The 20,069-nt window shown below is 44.9% G+C and overlaps 2 long non-coding RNA genes and 1 other non-coding gene across 5 annotated transcripts in view; 1 reads left to right on the forward strand and 2 right to left on the reverse strand.

Moving 5' to 3' along the window:
- The window catches only part of LOC107399397 (uncharacterized), a 39,183-nt gene extending 21,643 nt beyond the window's left edge, over positions 1 to 17,540 (forward strand). For all 3 annotated transcript variants that reach the window (XR_013051647.1, XR_013051648.1, XR_013051649.1), the window contains 2 exons: positions 9,316 to 9,391; positions 11,477 to 17,540. This is a non-coding gene — a long non-coding RNA (uncharacterized LOC107399397). The remainder of the gene's footprint in view (positions 1 to 9,315; positions 9,392 to 11,476) is intronic.
- Trnak-cuu (transfer RNA lysine (anticodon CUU)) lies at positions 3,273 to 3,345 on the reverse strand. The gene has a single exon. It is a non-coding gene; the product is annotated as a tRNA-Lys (tRNA).
- Positions 15,050 to 19,534, reverse strand: LOC143273496 (uncharacterized). The gene is made up of 2 exons (XR_013051650.1): positions 17,595 to 19,534; positions 15,050 to 15,655 (listed from the first exon to the last, which is right to left on the reverse strand). It is a non-coding gene; the product is annotated as an uncharacterized LOC143273496 (long non-coding RNA).
- Positions 19,535 to 20,069: the final 535 nt, after the last annotated feature.

A 20,069-nucleotide genomic window follows, 5' to 3' on the forward strand; every position in this document is an offset into this window, starting at 1 on the left:
TCTCTAGGCAACAGGAAGTGAACTGAACTAGGCATACGTTGAGCATGGGAGACCTCAAGGCCCGCCCCTACAGTGACACACTTCCTCCAACAAGGCCATACCTACTTCAACAAGGTCACACCTTCTAGCAGTGCCACTCCCAGTGAGCTTATGGGGGTCAATTATGTTCAAACTATCACAATGGCTATTAGGAATAAAGCTGCTATGAACAAAGTTGAGAAACTGTTCTTGTAATAGGATAGAGCATCCTTTGGGTATATGCCCAGGAGTGGTAATATTGGGTCTAACAGTAGATTGATTCCCAAATGTCTGAGAAACCACCATATTGATTTCCAAAGTGGCTGTACAACTTCAAGCTCCCACCAGCAGTGGAGGAGTGTTTCCCTTCCTCTACATCCTCACTAGCATGAGCTGTCACTTGTGGTTTTGATCTTCCGTTCTGACAGGTGTAAGATGGAATCTGAATCATTTTGATTTGGATTTCCCTGATGGCTAAGAACATTTATTTAAGTGTTTCTTGGCCTTTTGAAATTCCTGTTTCAAATTTTCTGTTTAGATCTGTACACCATTTTTAAATTGGATTATTTGATTTGTTGATGTCTAGTTACTTGAGTTCTTTATATATTTTGGCTATTAGTCCTCTGTCAGATGTGGAGTTGGTTAAAATCTTTTCCCATTCTTTAGGCTGCCATTTTGTCCTGTTGATAGCATCCTTTGCCTTACAGAAGCTTTTCAGTTTTATAAGGTCTCACTATTGATTGTTGATCTTAGTGCCTACTCTATTGGTATTCTATTCAGGAAGATGTCTCCTGTGACAAGTGTTCAAGGCTGTTTTCTACTTTCTCTTCTGTCACGTTCTGATTTTATGTTGAGGTCTTTGATCCACTTGAACTTGAGTTTTGTGCAGGGTGATAGATATGGATCTATTTGCATTCTTCTACATACCGACATCCAGTTAGACCAGCACCATTTGTTGAAGATACTTTTCCCCATTGTATGTTACTGGCTTCTTTATAAAAAAAACCAGGTGTCCACAGGTGTGTGGATTTACATCTGGGTCTTTGATTTGGTTCCATTGTTTGACCTGTCTTTTTATGCCAATACCATATGGTATAGCTTGAAATCAGGGATGGTGATGCCTCCAGAAGTTCTTTTATTGTACAGGATTGTTTTAGCTATCCTGGGTTTTTTCATATAAAGTTGAATATTGTTCTTTCAAGGTCTGTAAAGAATTGTGTTGGAATTTTGATGGGGATTGTGTTGAATATGTAGATTGCTTTTGGTAGAAGGCCATTTTTACTATGTTAATCCTACTGATCCATGAGCATGGGAGATCTTTCCATCTTCTGATATCTTCTTCAATTTCTTTCTTCAAAGACATGAAATTATTGTCTTACAGGTCTTTCACTTACCTGATTAGAGTTACTGCAAGGTATTTTATATTATTTGTGGCTATTATGAAGGGTATTGCTGTGGGATGTTTTGTATACTGTGAATATGTGTTGCTCTGATTGGTTGATAAATAAAACACTGATTGGCTAGTAGCCAGACAGGAAGTATAGGAGGGATAAGCAGACAAGGAGAATTCTGGGAAGAGGAGACTCAAGCCCGCTGTCCAGAGAGCAGCATGTAATGGCACACAGGTAAAGCCACAGAACACGTGGCAACATATAGATTAACAGAAATGGGCTGAGTTTAAGTGTAAGAGCTAGTCAGTGGTAGGCCTGAGCTAATGGCCAAACAGTTTTAATTAATATAAGCTTCTGGGTGTTTACTTGGGTCTGAGTGGCTGCAGACTGGGTGGGACACAGGAAAATTTCCAGCTACAGGGTATTGTTTCACTGATTTATTTCTCAGCCTGTTTGTCATTTATATATAGAAGGGCTTCTGATTTTTTTCTTTTTTAGTTAATCTTGTATCTAGCTTCACTGAAAGTGTTTATCAGCTGTAGGAGTTCCCTGGTAGAACTTTTAGGGTCACTTGTGTGTACTATCATATAATCTGCAAATAATGATACTTTAATTTTTTTCTTTCAATTAGTATCCCTGATCTCTCCAAGACTTTTATCATAAAGGGGTGTTGGATTTCATCAAGGGCTTTTTCAGCATCTAATGAGATGATCATGTGGTTTTTTTTCTTTCAGTTTGTTACATGGTGGATTACATTGACAGATTTTTGTAAATTGAGCCATTCCTGCTTCTCTGGTATGAAGCCTACTTGATCATGGTGGGTGATCTTTTTGATGTGTTCTTGGATTAGATTTTAGAGTGTTTTTACATCAATGTACCTCAGGGAAATTGGTCTGTAATTCTCTCTCTCTGTTGAATCTTTGTTTTGTGGTTTGAGTTTCAGGGTAACTGTGGCCTCATAAAGTAAATGTTCTTTCTGTTTCTATTTTGAGGAATAATTTGAGGAGTATTGATATAAGCTCTAATTTGAAAGTCTAGTGGAATTCTGTGATAAAACCATCTGGCCCTGGGCTTTGTTTTTGGTTGGGAGACTTTTAATTCATTGATTCTTTGTCTTGTTCTCTTTGCTTGTATTTCATTTATTTCAGCCCTCAGTTTGATTATTTCCTGCCATCTACTTCTTTTGGGCATGTTTGTTTCTCTTTGTTCTAGAGCTTTCAGGTGTGTTGTTAAGGTGCTAGTATGGGCTCTCTCCAATATCTTTATGAAGGTACTGTATGAACGTTCTTCACACAGCTTTTGTTGTGTCCCACAAGTTTAGATATGCTGTGCACTCATTTCCATTAATTCTGGGAAGTCCATTTCTTTCTTTAGCCTTGACCCAGCACTCATTCAGTAGAGAGCTGTTCAGTTTCTATGAGTTTGTAGGCTTTCTGTTGTTGTTGAAATCCAGTTTTAAAATGTGGTCTGATAGGATACAGGGGTTTATTTCCATTTTCTTGTATCTGTTGAGACTTGCTTTGTGACTGAGTATGTTTGTAGTGGGTAGCCATTCCAGCTTGGTTCTGGAAGTTCCAACCCCCATTGAGACTCTGGCAACTGTCACGCCTACGAGGCGGGGCGAGGGGATGTGCCGGGGGACCCGAGAGCTGGATGGGTCAGCGCTCTCTCTGGGCGCTCTCTCGGTGCCGGGACGCTGACCAGTGCAGATTGACTGTGCAGAGCTCCGGAGAACACCGCTGGACTGCGTTACACCTTCCCCAGACCCTGCGACCTACCCATTACTTAATTTGTGAGTTACGCCATTAAATAAATATCCTTTTAACTACGTGGAGTGGCCAAAATAATTTCTCCAATATCTGGCGCCCAACGTGGGGCACGAACCCACGACCCTGAGATTAAGAGTCTCATGCTCTACCGACTGAGCTAGCCGGGCTATTTTGGAGGAGGTTCCATGAGGTGCTGAGAAGGTATATTCTTTTTGTGTTTGAGTGAAATATTCTGTAGATATCTGATAGGTTTATTTGGTTCATAATGTCCATTAGCTCCATTATTTCTCTGTTTAGGTTTTATCTGGATGACTTGTCCATTGGTGAGAGTGGGGTATTGAAGTCTCCCACTATTAATGTGTGAGGTTTGATGTGTGATTTAAGCATTAGTAATGTTTCTTTTACAAGTGTGGGTACTCTTGTTTTTGGGCATAGATGTTAAGAATTGAGATGTCATCTTGGTGGATTTTTCTTTTAATGGGTATGAAGTGTCCTTCCCCATCTCTTTTGACTAATTTTGTTGTATGTTTATTCTTTTAGATATTAGAATAGCCATGCCATCTTGCTTCTTGGGTCCATTTGCTTGGAAATTTTTTTCCCAACCCTTTACTCTGAGGTAATGTCTATCTTTGATGTTAAGGTGTGTTTCTTGTATGCTTCAGAAGGATGGATCCTGTTTGTGCATCCTGTTAGCCAATGCCTTTGGGGGTGGGGGTGGGGAATTGAGTACATTGATATTGAGAGATATTGGTGACAAATGATTGTTAATTCCTATTATTTTGTTGGTGATGATAGTGTGTGTTTGTATGTGTCTGTATGTCTTCCTTTGGTTTTGCTAGTGTGAGATTATTTTCTGTGTTTTCATGGGTATAGTTAGCCTCCTTGGGTTGGTGTTTTCTTTCCAATACCCTTGTTTATCTGAAGATTAGTGAGAATCCTGTGATTCACCGTGAGCTGTCAAAAGCAAGAGTCGAGTGAATGCCTCTGTCTAGTCTGCCCACTTTACCTGCAGATAGTTACTGTTCTGCTCAGCATCATTTTCAAACTGCGTGTTCTGTTTGTTTTTATTAGCATGTAGGTTTTTGTTCCGTTGATTCTTTACTCCTTAATTCCCCTGTCCCCTCCTCACATTGTGTCCTCCTGTGCTTAGACGTCCCCTCTCAGCTTTCATAGCACATGTCTCCTGTTGCCCTCTTTCCCCCTCCCCTGATGTCTTCTCCTACAACGTGGTCTCCTGTTAAATTCTACAGCCTACACCCACACTCACACCCACTGTATAACATATACACATAAATACAGAGCTAGCTTTCCATTTGAAAGAGTACAAGAGATTCCCCCCCCCCATCTTGAAATCGCCTTAAAAGTTTGTTTTTAAAACCATGTGCAACCCTTTACTGTGAATGGAAATGCCTGAGGTTTCTTTGCTACTGAGAGAAGCTGTACAGCTCTGTAATGACTGCTCAGCAGAGAAAGTTGTCTTATACGTGGCCTGGGCCAGAGGCCATCTGTCATTTAAAAGTGAAATGCAGATCACTTATCACAGAGAGGGTAGTTGACGTTGTTGGAGTTTGTCCTTGAACTTTCTCTTAAGCCCACAGTGTAAGCAGACCTCACGGTTCTCTACAACCAAGCTGCTTGCACCCGCTGATCCTGCCTTTGGTCCGGTTACCATTTTTCTGTGCCTCGTTTGCTGAGCAGATGTGAGAGGATGTTTCTGAGCTGTTGCTGGTGATTTGGCTGGGTGTTTAGCAAGGGTGTCATCAAAAGTACCATCCTGTCAGCCGGGGTGTGATGAAAAAAGGGATTTGCTGGAAAGTTTAGTAAGCCAGTGAAACAGAGCAAGCCTGGGCATTGACTGAGTTCTGTTTTCCATTTTACTTTATATAGATTTTATTTTCCAGCCATTCTCTGGGTGTGTGCTGTCTCCTTTCAGTGCCCAAAGAGATTAAATTCTGCATGTTAGCCACCCCTCCTTGTGCATACCAAAGTCCCCTGTATAGAATGCCTCGTGTTCATGTCTCACCTATACACATGCTCCTGTATAGCATGCTTTAACTTCTCCTCTATTGTTCGTGCTAAAAGTCAACATTACAACATACGTTTTTGTGGGTTTGTCATAGCTAAGATTGACTCTAGGGCCTTGTGCATTATAGGTAAATGCTCTCTCTGCTGAGGAGCACTCTGCACCCAGCTTCATTTTGCACATTTTTCAAAGTTTCATTTCATTCTATGTGTGAGTGTTTTGTCTGCATGCATGCATGCATGCATGTGTACCACCTGCATGCCTGGTGCCAGTGGAGGCCAGAAGAGGGCATCAGATCCCCTGGAACCGCAGTTACAGAGGGTTGTGAGCCACCTTGTGGGTGCTGGGAATCAAACCTGGGTCCTCTGGAAGAACAGCCAGCACTCTTAACTACTGAGCCATCCCTTCAGCCCTGTCACTTTGTGCATCTTAATAGGCTTTATTTCCATTCTAGAATTCTGTAACATCCCAGTAGTATCCACATGTCTGGCTATATTTATAGACAGAGAAGAGGAAATAACACACAGAAAACAGAAAGTGAGGTAGAGACAGTCTAATTCTTTACAGTTCCTGTTTTTCTTGTTTGAATATGGACTAGTTGGCTGTGAGTGGTTGAGACTCCACTACTTTTTGAAAAGTAAGGTTTTTTTCCATCAGTTTGTAGTTTATGAGGTGGGAAAATCTCTTAGGTCATATAAGAGACCAGCCTCACACTTATTTACTCCAGGAACTCTTGAGGAATGAGGGATAAGAGACTTAGTTAGAAATAGAGGGGGAAAGAAACAAAGAGAAAACACAGAATAGACTCGGGTGAGCCTGGATCCTTATCCACCAGCCCAGAACTTTATTCCAAAGGTCTATTTATAATAATGCCAAGGTGTGGAGCAAAAGACTGCTCCCTTGTGAGTTATAGTCACCTGGTACCCAGGCCCGTGGTCCAATCAACCTTTTATGCAGTCCTGCTGGGTACAGCCACTAGGAGACCTAGTGGGCTACAACAAGGTCAAACTTGCTAGATTAAACAATTCAGTTTAACATTCACAATGCCTAATAAATGTGAATGTTAATGCACAATTGCATTGTTTGATTAGTTACTTTTCCGGTGGCTGTGACCAAATTCCTGACAAAAATCAACTTAGGGCGAGAAGGTGTGGTAGTATGAACATAATTATGGCCCCCATAAGCTCATAGGGAGTGACACCATTAGAAGGTGTGGCTTTGCTGGAGTAAGTGTGGCCTTCTTGGAGGAAGTGTGTCACTGTGGAGGTGGGTAGGCTTTGAGGTCTCATATGCTCAAGATATACCCAGTGTCTCAGTCCACTTCCTGTTGCCTTCGATCAGCAACCTCCTCCAGCACCATGTCTGCCTGCACACTGCCATGTCCCACCATGATGATAATGGACTAAACCTCTGAAACTGTAAGCCACTCCATTAAATGTTTTCCTTTATAAGAGTTGGCATGCTCATGGTGTCTCTTCACAACAGTAGGAATCCCAGCTAAGACAGTTGAGGCTGCAGTCCGTCACGGCGGGGCAGGCGGGGCTGCAAGAGCAGGAGACACTGGTCACACTGCAGTGGCCACGTGTCACGGAGCAGAGAGACAACGCTGGTGCTCAGCTCACTTTGCCTTTTCATTCAGTCCAGGACTGCAGTCCATGGTACGATGCCTCCCACATTTGGGGGAGTCTTCCCACCTCAACCAATGTACTAACCTAATCTAGATCATCCTCTGCAGACAGGACCTGAGGCGTGTATGTCTCTTGGGTGATCCTAGGACCTGTTAACCACTACCACTGTATTAATTAGGGAATAACAAGAAAATGGTCTGTGCGTGTTTAGTACAGATTCGACCGTTACGGGCTTAGTTGCATTGCACTCACAGGACCAGTGTTGCCTCCTCCATTTTGAAGCTGTAGTTAGTTGAATCCCAGGACACCCAGACCCAACTGCATTAGCTTAGGCCTCATCACTTTCCTTTCTACAGAGTTCCAATGTCTTCACATCATCTTGACCCTTGCAAGAGAAAAGCTGCATTTTTTTTTTACTTGTGAGAAGTCAGGTGCACAAAGTGGTCACGTCATAGCTTGAGTGGCGGAGGGAGTCTGTAAACCTCAGGGAGCTGGAGTTTAGCTTTTCTTTTAATTTGTGGATTTCTTCCAAAGTGTGAACTGAGCAGATGGACGGCTTTTGTGGTTGGTTAGTGTGAAGGTTTGTTCCTGCTTTCTGTTCATATGACATGGCTAGATGGCACCGTCAGTCACTGGACTGTGAGGAAGCCATTGTCCTGCCCTGGCCCTCCAGAGTCTCTCATGCTGAAGCCTAGGGCCACCACTGTGCTCACAGCACGCAGACAGGATAAGGACAGGGACAGAGTCCTCTCTGGAAAGATGACAGAGAGTTCCACACCACTGGGGGAAGACACTTTCCAGTATCAGAAACAAGCCAGGGTTTTTCTTTGCTGTTTTCGTCTCCAACATCTTTCTTCTTGATAAAATATTTTCGTGTGTGTGTGTGTGTGTGTGTGTGTGTGTGTGTGTGTGTGTGTGTGTGAAAATGCACCTATTCACATGCATGTGGATGCTAGAGAACAAACATTATCACTCCCTGTTCTTCCCTGTCTCCATGACTCTGGCAACTCTGGAGACCTCAGGTGAGTGTACTCATACTATATTCGTCCTTTGTGCCTGGTGTGTTTCACTTTCTACAGTGTTCTCGAGGGCCACCGTAGTGTGTCACTACAGTGTTCTCGAGGGCCACCGTAGTGTGTCACTACAGTATTCTCGAGGGCCACCGTAGTGTGTCACTACAGTATTCTTGAGGGCCACCATAGTGCGTATCACAACCTCCTTTTTTAGACTTTTGGCCATGCTGTATTAGGGTTTTGATGCTTGAAACCCAAGAAGGTGTGAGTGACCCCAAATTTCATCATTTCTCACCCTTATCTATTGGGACCCTGTTAAGACCTGGATCCTGGGTAAAGTCTGGATAAATTGAAGTGCATTTGGGAATTTGGGGGCGGGGGGAAGGGGCTGTGTAAGAGAATTCTTGTGGCTTCCTTGGTTGGTGGTACACCTACCCCTTCCCCAGACTGAGGGACAGTAGGCCCCTCATGAGGATTTGAGGATGTGTTCAATCTGAGGCCATGCTTACTCTGTCAATCTTCAAAGCCTCCAGAAGCTCACTAGCACAACATTGCCATTCTATTTGCTGTTTCCTTAGGAGCTACTTGATGCTGCTGTGATGCCAGCAGAGGATATAACTGGCCTTGTAAAGAAGAGCTTATTTCTGTCATTGTAGTTGTGGGATTGATCACAGTGGGTCTGGGGACACAGTGGGAACTGTTTCCTTAAGAAATTCTCCAATTCTTGGAGCCTGGTATGATGATACATACCACATTCTAGCACTTGGGAGGTGGAGGCAGGAAGATCAGGAGTTCAAGGCTGTCCTTGGTTACATAGTGAGTTTAAGACTACATCAGGGAAAATAAAAAGAAGGGAAGTTTCCAATTCTGAGTTTGTCTCCTAATTACCAGGAACCTCCACCTAAATTTGGCCTTAGAACCCTTCATTCTGACAGCCAGCCCTTTCATTTCTCATACTCACTCCCGTTCCTCTCCTCCCTGGTGACATAGGAGACTTCATCCACAAGTACCAACGGTCCATAGCTGTTTTTGGAATGAACTTTAAAAACTACGTTTATAAATATGAATTGTAAAAGTCAGGTAGAGGTTGCATAGTGCTCTCTGCCTCTGCTTCTTCTAGCGCAGTGGTTCTCAATCTTCCTAATGCTATGACTCTTTAATACAGTTCCTCATGTGGTGGTGACCCCCAACCATAGAATTATTTTGTTGCTACCTCATAACTGCAATTTTTCTACTGTTGTTAGTTGTAATGCAAATATCTGTGTTTCTGATGGTCTTAGGTGACCTCTGTGAAAGGGTTGTTTGACCTAAAGGGGCCACAACCCACAGGTTGAGAAACCACTGTTCTAGACTCAGGGAGGTTTGCTCACATGGCCCTGTCTCCTCAGCTTTCTCTGAGTTTTCTGGACATTGGTAGATTTGCTGTCTTTGCCCCTATGGAAAGCTAAATCGTGCATATGTACTTCTTCCTAGGTGAAGTGGAAGATCTGGCTCTAGGGGACCGTTTGGAATACTCCATGGACACACAGCCCACTGCCCACTTGGAAAGGTAAGCTGGAAGACACGGACCTCCTGAGTGGTGTTTCTAGAATATCATAGGTTGGCTGCTTTACCCTTGACTCTGGAGGCTGTACCTGCCTGACTCAGAGAGCAGGGTTACATGGCCTGGGCACTCTATTGTTGGGCAGGTGAGATGCCTACCTGGAGTTCTGTTTCTTGCCCAGAGCAATGCTCAACCCTAGCATTCCTTAATCCACGTACTTGGGGGTAGGGAGAATTGCTTATTCCCATATCAAGGTTAATCTTTTCTCATCTGCATTTTTAAAGTCACTTGTCCTTTGTGAACAAAGCCAGCTTCTCACTAGCACAGCACTTGACATTCTGTGGACTGTTTCCTTAGGAATGAACCACTTGACATAGTTCTTGCCACACTGGACTTTGAGTGACCAGGACAGACCCCTTTATCCTTCTCTCCTCCCTTCACGCTGTTTTTACACTTCTTAAATCCCATTTTTCATGCCTAGTGGAGTCATTCATTTTTCTTAGGGCTTCTCCTACCATGTAGATATCACTTCCTACCCCGGGCCTCAGCAAAGCCACCAAAGCCCCAGCCTAGTCTTGGGAGTCCTGCTGCATCAACCTCTCTTTACTCTGCAATAAACACAGTCTTATTTGGCCTGGTAACTGGGCACCGGACACTGCTTTCTCATCCCTCATTCTATCAGTAATGCTTGCCCCTTCTTTGTCTTCTTCTAGTCCTGATAGTTATGGGGACCCAGCCTATGATAACCAGTGCCCTTAATGGCTCTCATGAGCTAACCTGGAAGGGACTGAATCATCTCATAATGCTTCAGGCATTGTAGCCTTTATCCTCAGGAAGGATGGGCTATTGTATGACTCAGTTCTCTGTTTCCATGGTACTCAGAATGGTTCCTTCCATCCCATCCCTTGGGGGCCAGGCTATGAGAAGCTTTGGGGATTAAAAGTCTTTCCCAACCCAAAGAGTTCAGAAACAGAACACTCCATACCCATCATGGTTCTCTGCTTTGATCCATTACTAAGTCTCGTACTGGCATAGGGTCAGCTGGGTGTGTAGGTATGTGAGAGAGAGCATGTTTTTAGGTGGTGTGAAGCCCAGCCTTGATTCCCAGTGCTGCAAAAGAAGAAAAAAGAAAAATTCCACAGGGAAAATGAAAAGTTGAAGTGTTTCAAGAAATGAGGCTCATAAATTTTCTGTTACAAAGAAGAGCTGTTGCCTGGGAGTCATGATATGTGTGTGGTCCCAGCTTCATGAGAGGATGAGGCAGGAGAATTGCTTGGGTCTAGGAATTCAATACCAGTTTGGGCAGAATGTCTCCAAACAAACCTCAAATATGGAATGTGGACCAGGGGTCTAGGTCAAGGGCAGAATGTGCACACAGGCTTTGCATTGATCACCAACACCAAAGAAGAGGTGACAAAACAGTCTTCTGATGAGTCTCAGGATGCTGCAGCTCCTCATTCTTCACCTGCAGGGTGATCCTGTAGACATGTGCTCAGGCACTGGGGACTGAGCATGCTCAGTATGTGTCCTGCCTCTGAGCCACACCCTCACCCTTTTCTGGTCTCTCATGACCAGAGAACAGGACAGCATCTTGACCACTGTAGCCTGTCCAAGACCCACAGTGTGTCACACCTCGCCCACAGTATGCACCCACACATCTCTGGAATGAGTCAACATCTCTCATGCAGTGTAGACAGTACCTTGAGGCCCAGCCTGTAGCCATTTCTCATAGGGATTCTGGAAAGGCATAGTGGAACAGAAAATGATCGTGAGAGATGGGCAGTTGTGAGAAAAAGTGTCATAGACAGTGAGTACAGAAGCAGTTTAGAGAGAGGGGACATTGTGACTCACAGAACAATTGAAGAACACTCATAAAAGTCTCTCCACATTTCTATTCAAATAGTTTTTATTCATTAGGGCAAAGAAGATTTTTGCAAGTAGATAAATGTTTACTCAGCATTTGGGAGTTTACTCAGCTATTACTCCAAGAAGCTTGCTGGGTGTGTTGTGCCCTACATTTGCTATGAACCTAGCATATAGCCTTTCTATTGATTACTGTCATTTTTTTAAATTTAATTCACAAATATCCAGCTGCCGGGGAGAAGCTTGAAACCTGTCAGGCAGAGCCAACAAGGACACAGTGTCCTGCCACAGCAGGAAGGAGCCTGGAGAACGCAGAGGACAGTTAGTACCACTTGGACATCTCTGTCCTCTCCAAGTGTGGAAGTTGGTCCTTGCAGAGAAAGAAGCCTGACTAAAGTAAGGATGTGCCCTCACACTTTGGCAACATAATTGGCCTATCACTGAAGATGAGGACTTTGTCTTGAGCCTTGTGGCTCTGGCTGGGGACCATCTATTAACATCAGACCCTCTTCTCACAGGGTCAGAACAAAGACGTAAGGAAGCCACTGCAAAAGAGGTGGGGGCGAGGGTGGACCGGGTCCATGCTTATATCCCTGGAAGACATGTTTTGAGGAATGAAGAGACCAGATGTGAAAGCCAGAAGGGACATAAATTGTATCTTTGCCTGTGTTAATTCAGTGCTTTCTGGCACACCATGACTGCATTTTGCTCCTACTCCTGGTGAATGACATGGATACAGCTCACTAGTAGTGGGTTTTGAATGTGAAATTAGTAAAAGTGACTGCTTATGCCCAAACAGTGCCCTGTGAGCCTTGTGGCCTAGAGATGGCAACGTGAGCCCCAGTGTCCACTGTGGTACTGTCAGGCATAAAGTGAGACAGGTCCCTTCCAGGGCAGACTGTATCAAGGCACCTCGAAGTATCCCCTCGGTTACTTTCAGTTTCAATATGACAGTGCAAATTGTCCATACCCGCAGGCATTTCTGTCCATCACTTAAGCATGAACTCTGTGACCCAAAACTGAACAAGCTCATGAATATAATGTATTCCTTCACTGAGCATGCTTGGGCATGTAGTGAACTCCTTTACTGAGCGTGCTCAGAAATGTAGTGAACATTTTCACTGAGGATGCTCAGCAGTGTGGTGTCCTCCTTTGCAGACCATAATCAGGAAGGACCTACTCCTCTAGGAATATGTCTAAAGCTCCAGAATAGAGTCCCCTTGCTTTCTCGGAGAGGGTTATTGCTTTTGAGATGTCACTGTGTTCTTGCCCACTGCAAGTGGCTACTCTCTCTCCTCTGTCTTAACTCTGCTTAGTTTGGCTTTGCAGTCACCAATATGAGAGCTCTTGGTGTCTAATCCAGGGCTCTTGTAAGCTACCAGAGTAGCCACAATGGCAGCAGCAGCAACCATGACCTTTACATTTGTTCAGAATATGATCCCAAGTGCAACCTAACCCGGCTGTGGCTCCTTCAGAGCAAACAAGAGAGAGCTGTCCCACCTGGAGGATCTCAAGTTCCTCATTTCACGTTCACAGTGATCTGGGACAGGTTGCAGGGACAGTTGAACCTCCTCAGATGGTGAGCACCATACATCCCCTTCTGGCTCTGCTGGAACATTGTCTTAATCTGCTCAGAAAGATTTTCTGGAACATTTGTGAGGGAAAAGCGGCCTGGGTGACCTTTTTATACTGTGAAAAACAAACAGGACCAAAGGGGGGCGTGTGTAACAGCCAGCCTCCCCAAATGTGGTAACTAACTCCTTAAGGGGTGTGTCCTTTGAGCCCCAGACCTTAGAAGGCTTAATGGAAAACCAGCCCTTGGAGGAGAAATTGTTCTGTCTCGTAGGTCCCTGCTGGGCTCCTGGACTGAGTTCCAGAGCTCCAGGAAATCACACATTAGCTTCTTCAATGAGAAAGCTCGGATGGCTCTCTATGCCATCACTGCCATGGCTTATCAGTGTAGGCCTCTGGGTCAAGGAACCCCTGGCTACATAGTACAAGATGTGGATAAGCAGCTACGAAAGAGGAAGGACACTCTAGGCAAATGGACAAGCTGGCGCAAAACCCCACATTCCTCAGGCTAAGGTCTATAGCCCCTTCAGAGAACAGCAAGTTCATTTTTGCTGGTATTCAGAAACGAAAGGAATGGTAGGCGCAGCTCTTACTCTTTCCCTTGTGACCTCCCCTGAGTAGTTATGAGAAGGACCTGCTCAGGGGCCGCAGTCTTCAGGGGTGAGCTTGTCCGGTTGGCCCTGGTACTGTTCTGGCAATAGGCTCTGGCAGCATCCAGCCAGAAACAGTTCTACAGCAGCAGTCCTTGTACGTGGGCTCTCTTCCCTCCTATACTCAGCCTCTCCTACATTGTCCAGCAGAGATGTGGTGAAGACACTCGGAGTGAGCTTCCACACAGACCCGGCCTGTGACCCCACAAGGAGCTGTGGCTAAAAGACCTGACTCAGAAGTTACACCGTACCCTGACCAAGCTTGTTCTGTCTCTCTCAGCATCTGTGAGTTTGTCCAGTTTCACCCTCTATGAAGTGGCCATCCACTGGGTCTTTTCCCTTCACCACATCAAAGCAGAGACACATGGAAGGGTCTCTGTTAGTGACTTTGGACACAGGTAGGACTTAGCACTGAGCTAGATCAACTGAATCATAGCTCTTTTCCTGACTCTTCCTTCAGAACTTGTGATCCCTTGCCAACCCCTCCCCCTCCCATTCCACCCTCTGGTTGCATCTTCTGTCTGCTTCCGGCTCAGCTTTCCCAGGTCCCCACATATGGGTGATGCTGCAGGATTGGTCCTTCTAAGGCGACAGATATCAAGTTGCATTCCCCATAAAGAGTTAGGATTTTTTGTTTTATTTGCGAAGGGCGTTCAAGAAGCGAAGACAAAATGCAGAAGTGCGTCCACGTTGGCAGCTGTGCCTACAAGGCTTCCTGTGGACTCCACTGCCCTCTCCCTTCATTGTAGCCTCTTAACTTTGGGGTTCCTGACTCCTACTTGGAGCTGACAGGCAGCGGCATAGTGTTCTCAGGGTGTTAGCAGTTTGACTCCTCACCTGCTTCTAGCCCCTGCATTTGTTGGTCTTGAAAGTTGTGAGTGCAACCTGAGTTTGACCCCTGGTGATGTCCTAGGGGGATAAGCCCATGTTATTTTCATTTGGCTCTGTGGTTGTCATATTATGGGTGACTCTAAGGAGGATGGGTTTTCCAGGTGGGGTATCATAGGATGTCATGCTGAACTCAATGTTGCCCACAATACCGCTGCCTAAGTTAAAACCCACAGTACCATATGTGAGAATGATATGCAAGGGCAGGTCATCCAGAGGCAGCAGAGCATGGAAGGCAAGCTGTGGCTTCTGCCACCCTTCATCTTTTGTTTCTAGTCATCCAGGAGCTGTTACTTCCCAAGCAATGTGAAGGTGGAAATGTCAGTTCATTCCTACTCCTCTTTTTGAGGGAGGAGGACAATGAGAGGCCCTGCAAGGCTTTTGTCAAACCAGGGCTGCATAGGCTTCACTGTCTGCTAACAGCCCTCCCTGGAGCTTAATAACTTAATATGATGTATGTTGCTGTGACTTCATTAAACATTCAATGTTTTTTAAAAACCCCAAAGTTTCATGGAAGTTGTATCCCATGGTGAACATGATCTCTACAATCTTGGAGATTGAGACTTGTGGGGCTGTTTCTCTAGAGGAAGGTAGTGGACCTTCTTCACTGTGAAACAGCCAAGGGTACTCCGTAAGCTGGTCTATAGTCATCTGGTATCCGGGGTTGACACTGAGTATGTACACAGTGAAGTTTTTGGTGTTTTTTTATTTTTATTTTTTTAAAGAGGTTAGGTGGATTATCGCTTTGTAGTCATGATCATCTGGAGCATCCCTGAAAAGGTTGGTGCTTAGCATGGTAAACACCCTGTTATCATTGCATAAAGCACTATACCAAGGCTCTACATGTCACTGTCATAGTGTCTGCCCACTAACACCTCTAAGGTTATATAGCAAAGGGTGCCACACGCCTCCTCAGTCTTTGCTCAGAGATATTTTCGTGGCCAGCCTGAATCACAAGGTTTGGCGTGTTTCTCCTCAGCTACAAGGATGCTCTTCAGTTAAATGTTTTTGTGTGCTGTTTTGTTTTGGTGGAGATAGGGAACTGCCAGTACCTTTTACCAGACAATGGGAACTGTTTCCTCCTCGGGTGCACAGCCCGATGCCCCAATGAGGCTCATTAGCGCTCTTCCTGCCACAGATTCCACGATGACAAACCTGTTTGATGGTGTTTGGGTGATCTAATGGTTTTATATGGTCCACCTCGGTGATGTTGGAGGCATTGCTTTTGCTCTTGTTGAGCTCAGATCTTCAAAACCAGTTGAGTATCTCTGCAGGTGTGGCACGGGCAGCTGCATCTCTGCAAAGGTGCCACAGCCAAGGGTCATTAAAATATTGTGATACTCTTCATGAGCAGTCCTAGACATTAGGTCCCACTCCATTGCTACCACCTTAACTTCTGGGAAGTGACACCATTGCACAGTGCTACATTTAGAAAATTAATAGGAGTAGGTTCGCCCCAGGACTCCCACGCTCCCCAGCTTCAGGTTCTTAACCGGATCTATAGTATCAAGTATGAATGTCTCCCTGTGTAACAGGCCTTGAATCTAATAAGAAAATGGTTGGTCATCCCCCTAATTCCTATGCCGCTACATTGTCCTGTGTTGTCAGCTTGATCACTGTGGCAGCTCATAGGGTTCCTAGCTGGGTAACACACTTATGACTTTCTTCCTGTCCTGGTTTGCTTCTCTTGCTGTGATAAAACACAGACCCAAAGCAACTCCTCTCCCTTAGGGGAGGGAAGGGTTTACTTCATCTCATGGGTCGCAGTCCATTATCAAGAAAAGCTAAGGCAGGAACTTAGAGCAGGAACTGAAGCAGAGACATTGGAGAAATACTGCTTACTGACTTGTTCCCGGGCTCAAGATGAGCGGCCTTTCTTATATAGCCCAGGCCTACCTGCTTTTGGATAACGTGTACCCATAGTGGGATAGGTACCATCTACACCGGTGAACAATTGAGAAATGGCCAGAGACCAGTCCATTTGAGGCCATTCCTGAGCTTAAGTCCCCACTTCCCAGGTGACTCTAGGCTTGTGTCAAGTTGACAGCAGAGGCTGACTGTGACACTTCCTCAGCACCCTCATGGCACCATTCAGCACGATGAAAGCTAGCCAGCAGGGAGTGGCCAAAGTGTGTGGTGTCTTCAGCAAAGGGGCACGGGGAATGTCTTACTATCAAGTTGTTGGGCAGCCAAGCCAAGAATAGTAGTAATAGCCTGCATTGTTTAGGGGCATCTCTGGGAACCCTCGACCAGCAATTTGAGGGGAGGTATCCCAAACCTGGCACTGGGTGGGCTTTTCATTTGGCAGCTTGTGGCTTCTGGAAGAAGCCTTATCCTCCATGTAGAGTAACTTCATTTGAACTCTGCGTGCGTGCATGTGTGTGTGTGTGTGTGTGTGTGTGTGTGTTTTAAATAGTAGTTTTTCTATGTAGCTCATTAAAGTATCCTTAGTGTTATCCTTCCCTCCAACCTTTCCTTTTCTTATCCTTCATCTCCCTGCTTAAACCTCCCCTAACTAGTACCCACCCACCCACCCACCCCCCACGATTATTTTTGCTAAATGGATATAATATCAGACTGCCTTCCAAATACCTCTCTACCCAGTTCAGCTCTCGGTCCTCACCAAAGAAGCATCTTTGTGTTGTGGTTGGCGGTTAATATCCAGACTCAGAACTAATCAAGTGGAGAGAACAAGTGTCGTGGACATCTGTATCACACCCACTCCCATCAAGGCTCAGGGAACATTGCGGAAGAGGAGGCGGGAAGATTGTAAGAGCCAGAGGTCAGGGAGAACTGAGGTGAAATTGTGTCTCCTGAATATGACAAGAGTCACTGAACTCACAGCAGCTCTGGTTGCCTGCAAAGCCTGAACAAGATCAAGCCAGTCAACATTTCAACATGGTTGGGGTAGGGGCACAGGAGTCCTCAACCTTAGCTGAGGTGCTCCTGACAGCTGATGACTCATTGGGGAGGCAGAGTCAATTTTCTTTAGGGGTGTGGCCCATGGCAGGTGGCCTCACACTCTCATATATGAGCAGCACTAGCTGGATAGGAAGTTGGGAGAAGGACCTAAGTGGTAGATCCAGGAGGAATGTAAGGAAAGGGGGGGGTCAATGTGACAGGAAAACAATGTTTGCATGTATTAAATTCCCCCCAAATAAATTATTTTTTAAAATTAAAAACAGGTCTAAGAGAGAAGTTTATAGTTATCAATTCCAACATCAAAAAGTACTCACAGAAACCTAATGATAACTTGAGAGATGAGAACAAATTCCCACAGCTGATGACAGAGAGAGCACCTCAGAGGCCGGAGCTGGAGAAGAGGTGGACATGGCAGCAGGACCAGGATCAGAGGAAGAGCTGGCTATAGAAAAGGATAAGCAAGATTAATAATAATAAACCTGTCCACAGGGACCAAGACAGTAAGACACAAATCAGTAAAACTGGAGATAAAAGGAGGTGGCCTTTTTACAGATACAACTAAAACCCTGAGGGTTACTTGGGAATATTTATGGTTAAGGTGAGTTCGCCAAAGAGTGTTAGGGTAATCCCACATACACATATTGATAAAAAAATAATCCCACATACACATATTGATAAAAAAGGCAGCATCTTAGCAGAATCAAGGCTAGAGTCTCATGGTTAGCCATAAAAACAAAATTTTGTCATTTTCAGAAAAATACATGGAACAAGCCAGTTTCCCAGAAACATGGAAAAGTGGATGGGACTTAATATGAAAGCATGTGGAGGTGGGGGACATAAGTCATGTGGGAAAAATTAGAGCAGATGAATATGATCTAAATGCAATATATGTAGGGAAAAGGGGCTGGCTAGAGAAACCCACCCTGACCCTGGAGCCCAGAATTAGGGAAGGATGGCTCAGATGAAGCCAATGAGAGAAACACAGTTTAGCTCAGATCAGAGCCATCTCTGCCCCTGTCCAACTGACTTGTGAAATCAACCAATCACAGAGCAGGACAGCAGAATCCTGGCCCTAGGGCCCAGGACCAGGAAAGAAACACAGCCTGTGTTTGGGACCTGAGCCAGAGAAGTGAATACTTTATCCCCAAACCCAGAACCCAGGAAATATGCCCTGACTCTGAGACTAGTACCAAAATATCACTCTTGGCCCCTAGAATCAGAGTCAGTGAAAGAAATGTGCCCTGGCCTTAGAGGTAGTGTCAAAAAGCCAAGAAAGGTCATTGAAAGAAACACAGTTTGGCCCTGAAATCAGGGCCATTTTTGCCCCTTGCTCACAAAACTGGCCAATCCCTGGGCAGAAAATAAACTAACCAATCACAGTTGACTCCGCCCCCTAGACATCCTATATAAACTGCCCTGCCGGGTCAGTTGTGAGCTGTTCTCTCCACCCTGGTAGAGGCAGCTACTCTCCTGGACTCCTCCTTCCCAAATAAACCTCTTTCTCAAAAGAGTATTGGGTAAAGACCTTCATTGACAGGTGAATAGGAGAACTTTGCTGGGACGTCCCATAGTGGACTGAGCAAGGGGGAGCTGAACAGAAGAACCTTGCTGGGATGTTCCATAGTGGACTGAGCAAGGGGGAGCTGAACAGAAGAACCTTGCTGGGATGTCCCATAGTGGATTGAGCAAGGGGGAGCTGAACAGAAGAACCTTGCTGGGATGTCCCATAGTGGACTGAGTGAGAAAGAGCTGGTAATACTGGGCCAGAGATTGTGGCTCTCCAGGAGAGGAGCAGGATTGCTGTGTCCTGCGGGGAAACCATCCCCCATCACACCATCATACCAGGTATATCCTGACCTTCCCGAAGAGTCAGGATACCCTTCCTTGCTGAAGCAGTTCCAGGCCTGACTCTCCCAAGAAGTCAGAAAACCTTCCTTTCCAAGGCTGGGCTGTTTCTTTACAGTCTCAGCCATCAGAGCTGTGCTAAACAGCTCCAGGTGTCCGGGACACCTTCAGGGCAGAGCTCTTGTCCTAAGTAGCTCTGAGGTGTCCAGGACACCAAACCCAGAGTTTTTGCAGTTTACTAACAATATATGCATGTATGGAAATGTTATAGTGAATTTCCTTATTGTGTACAGTCAGTATAAACTACATTTTTGAATAAGGAAAAGGAAACCAAAGTAAGAAATAACAAGTATTTTTTAAAGTAAATAGAAAATATTAATAAATAAAAATGAAAACATGAGGACTAATTAAACCCAAAACAAAAATTAGTAAATAAAAACTTAAAAACAGTTAACTCCACTGGGTGAGAATAAGACCACTACCATAATTTTGAGCCAAATTTGAAGCAAGCTTTATACTGGCCAGGATGATGGACACTGGTCAGGTTCATTCCAGGGGTTCCCAGAAAATGGCCACAAGCCATTGTTGGTCAGGTAATCATAAAAGTAAACCCACAAGGCTACATACTCCCCACCTTTGTCCAGCTGGGGGCAAGAATACATCCTGATTGTCCTTCCTACCTACATACCTCCCACCTAGTGTGACCAAGCACATTTGGTGCAATGGGGGCAACCAATCTTGTCTAGGGAAGTGAAAGTGTGGCTTGTTCCCTTATATGAACAAGAGCCTCAGCACCTCAGGATGGATCTGTCCTTGGACAAGGAGCTTGCAGGTTGGAAAGCATTTTTGTATTATGGATCACTTCAGCACAGTAATTAAAACTTAAAGCATAACTTTGGCTCTCACAAAACTTAAACACCAAACCCCATGAGCCAAAATCACCG

This window comes from Peromyscus maniculatus, chromosome 5 (assembly GCF_049852395.1).
Source record: "Peromyscus maniculatus bairdii isolate BWxNUB_F1_BW_parent chromosome 5, HU_Pman_BW_mat_3.1, whole genome shotgun sequence".
In the NCBI taxonomy this organism is placed as follows: Eukaryota; Metazoa; Chordata; class Mammalia; order Rodentia; family Cricetidae; genus Peromyscus; species Peromyscus maniculatus.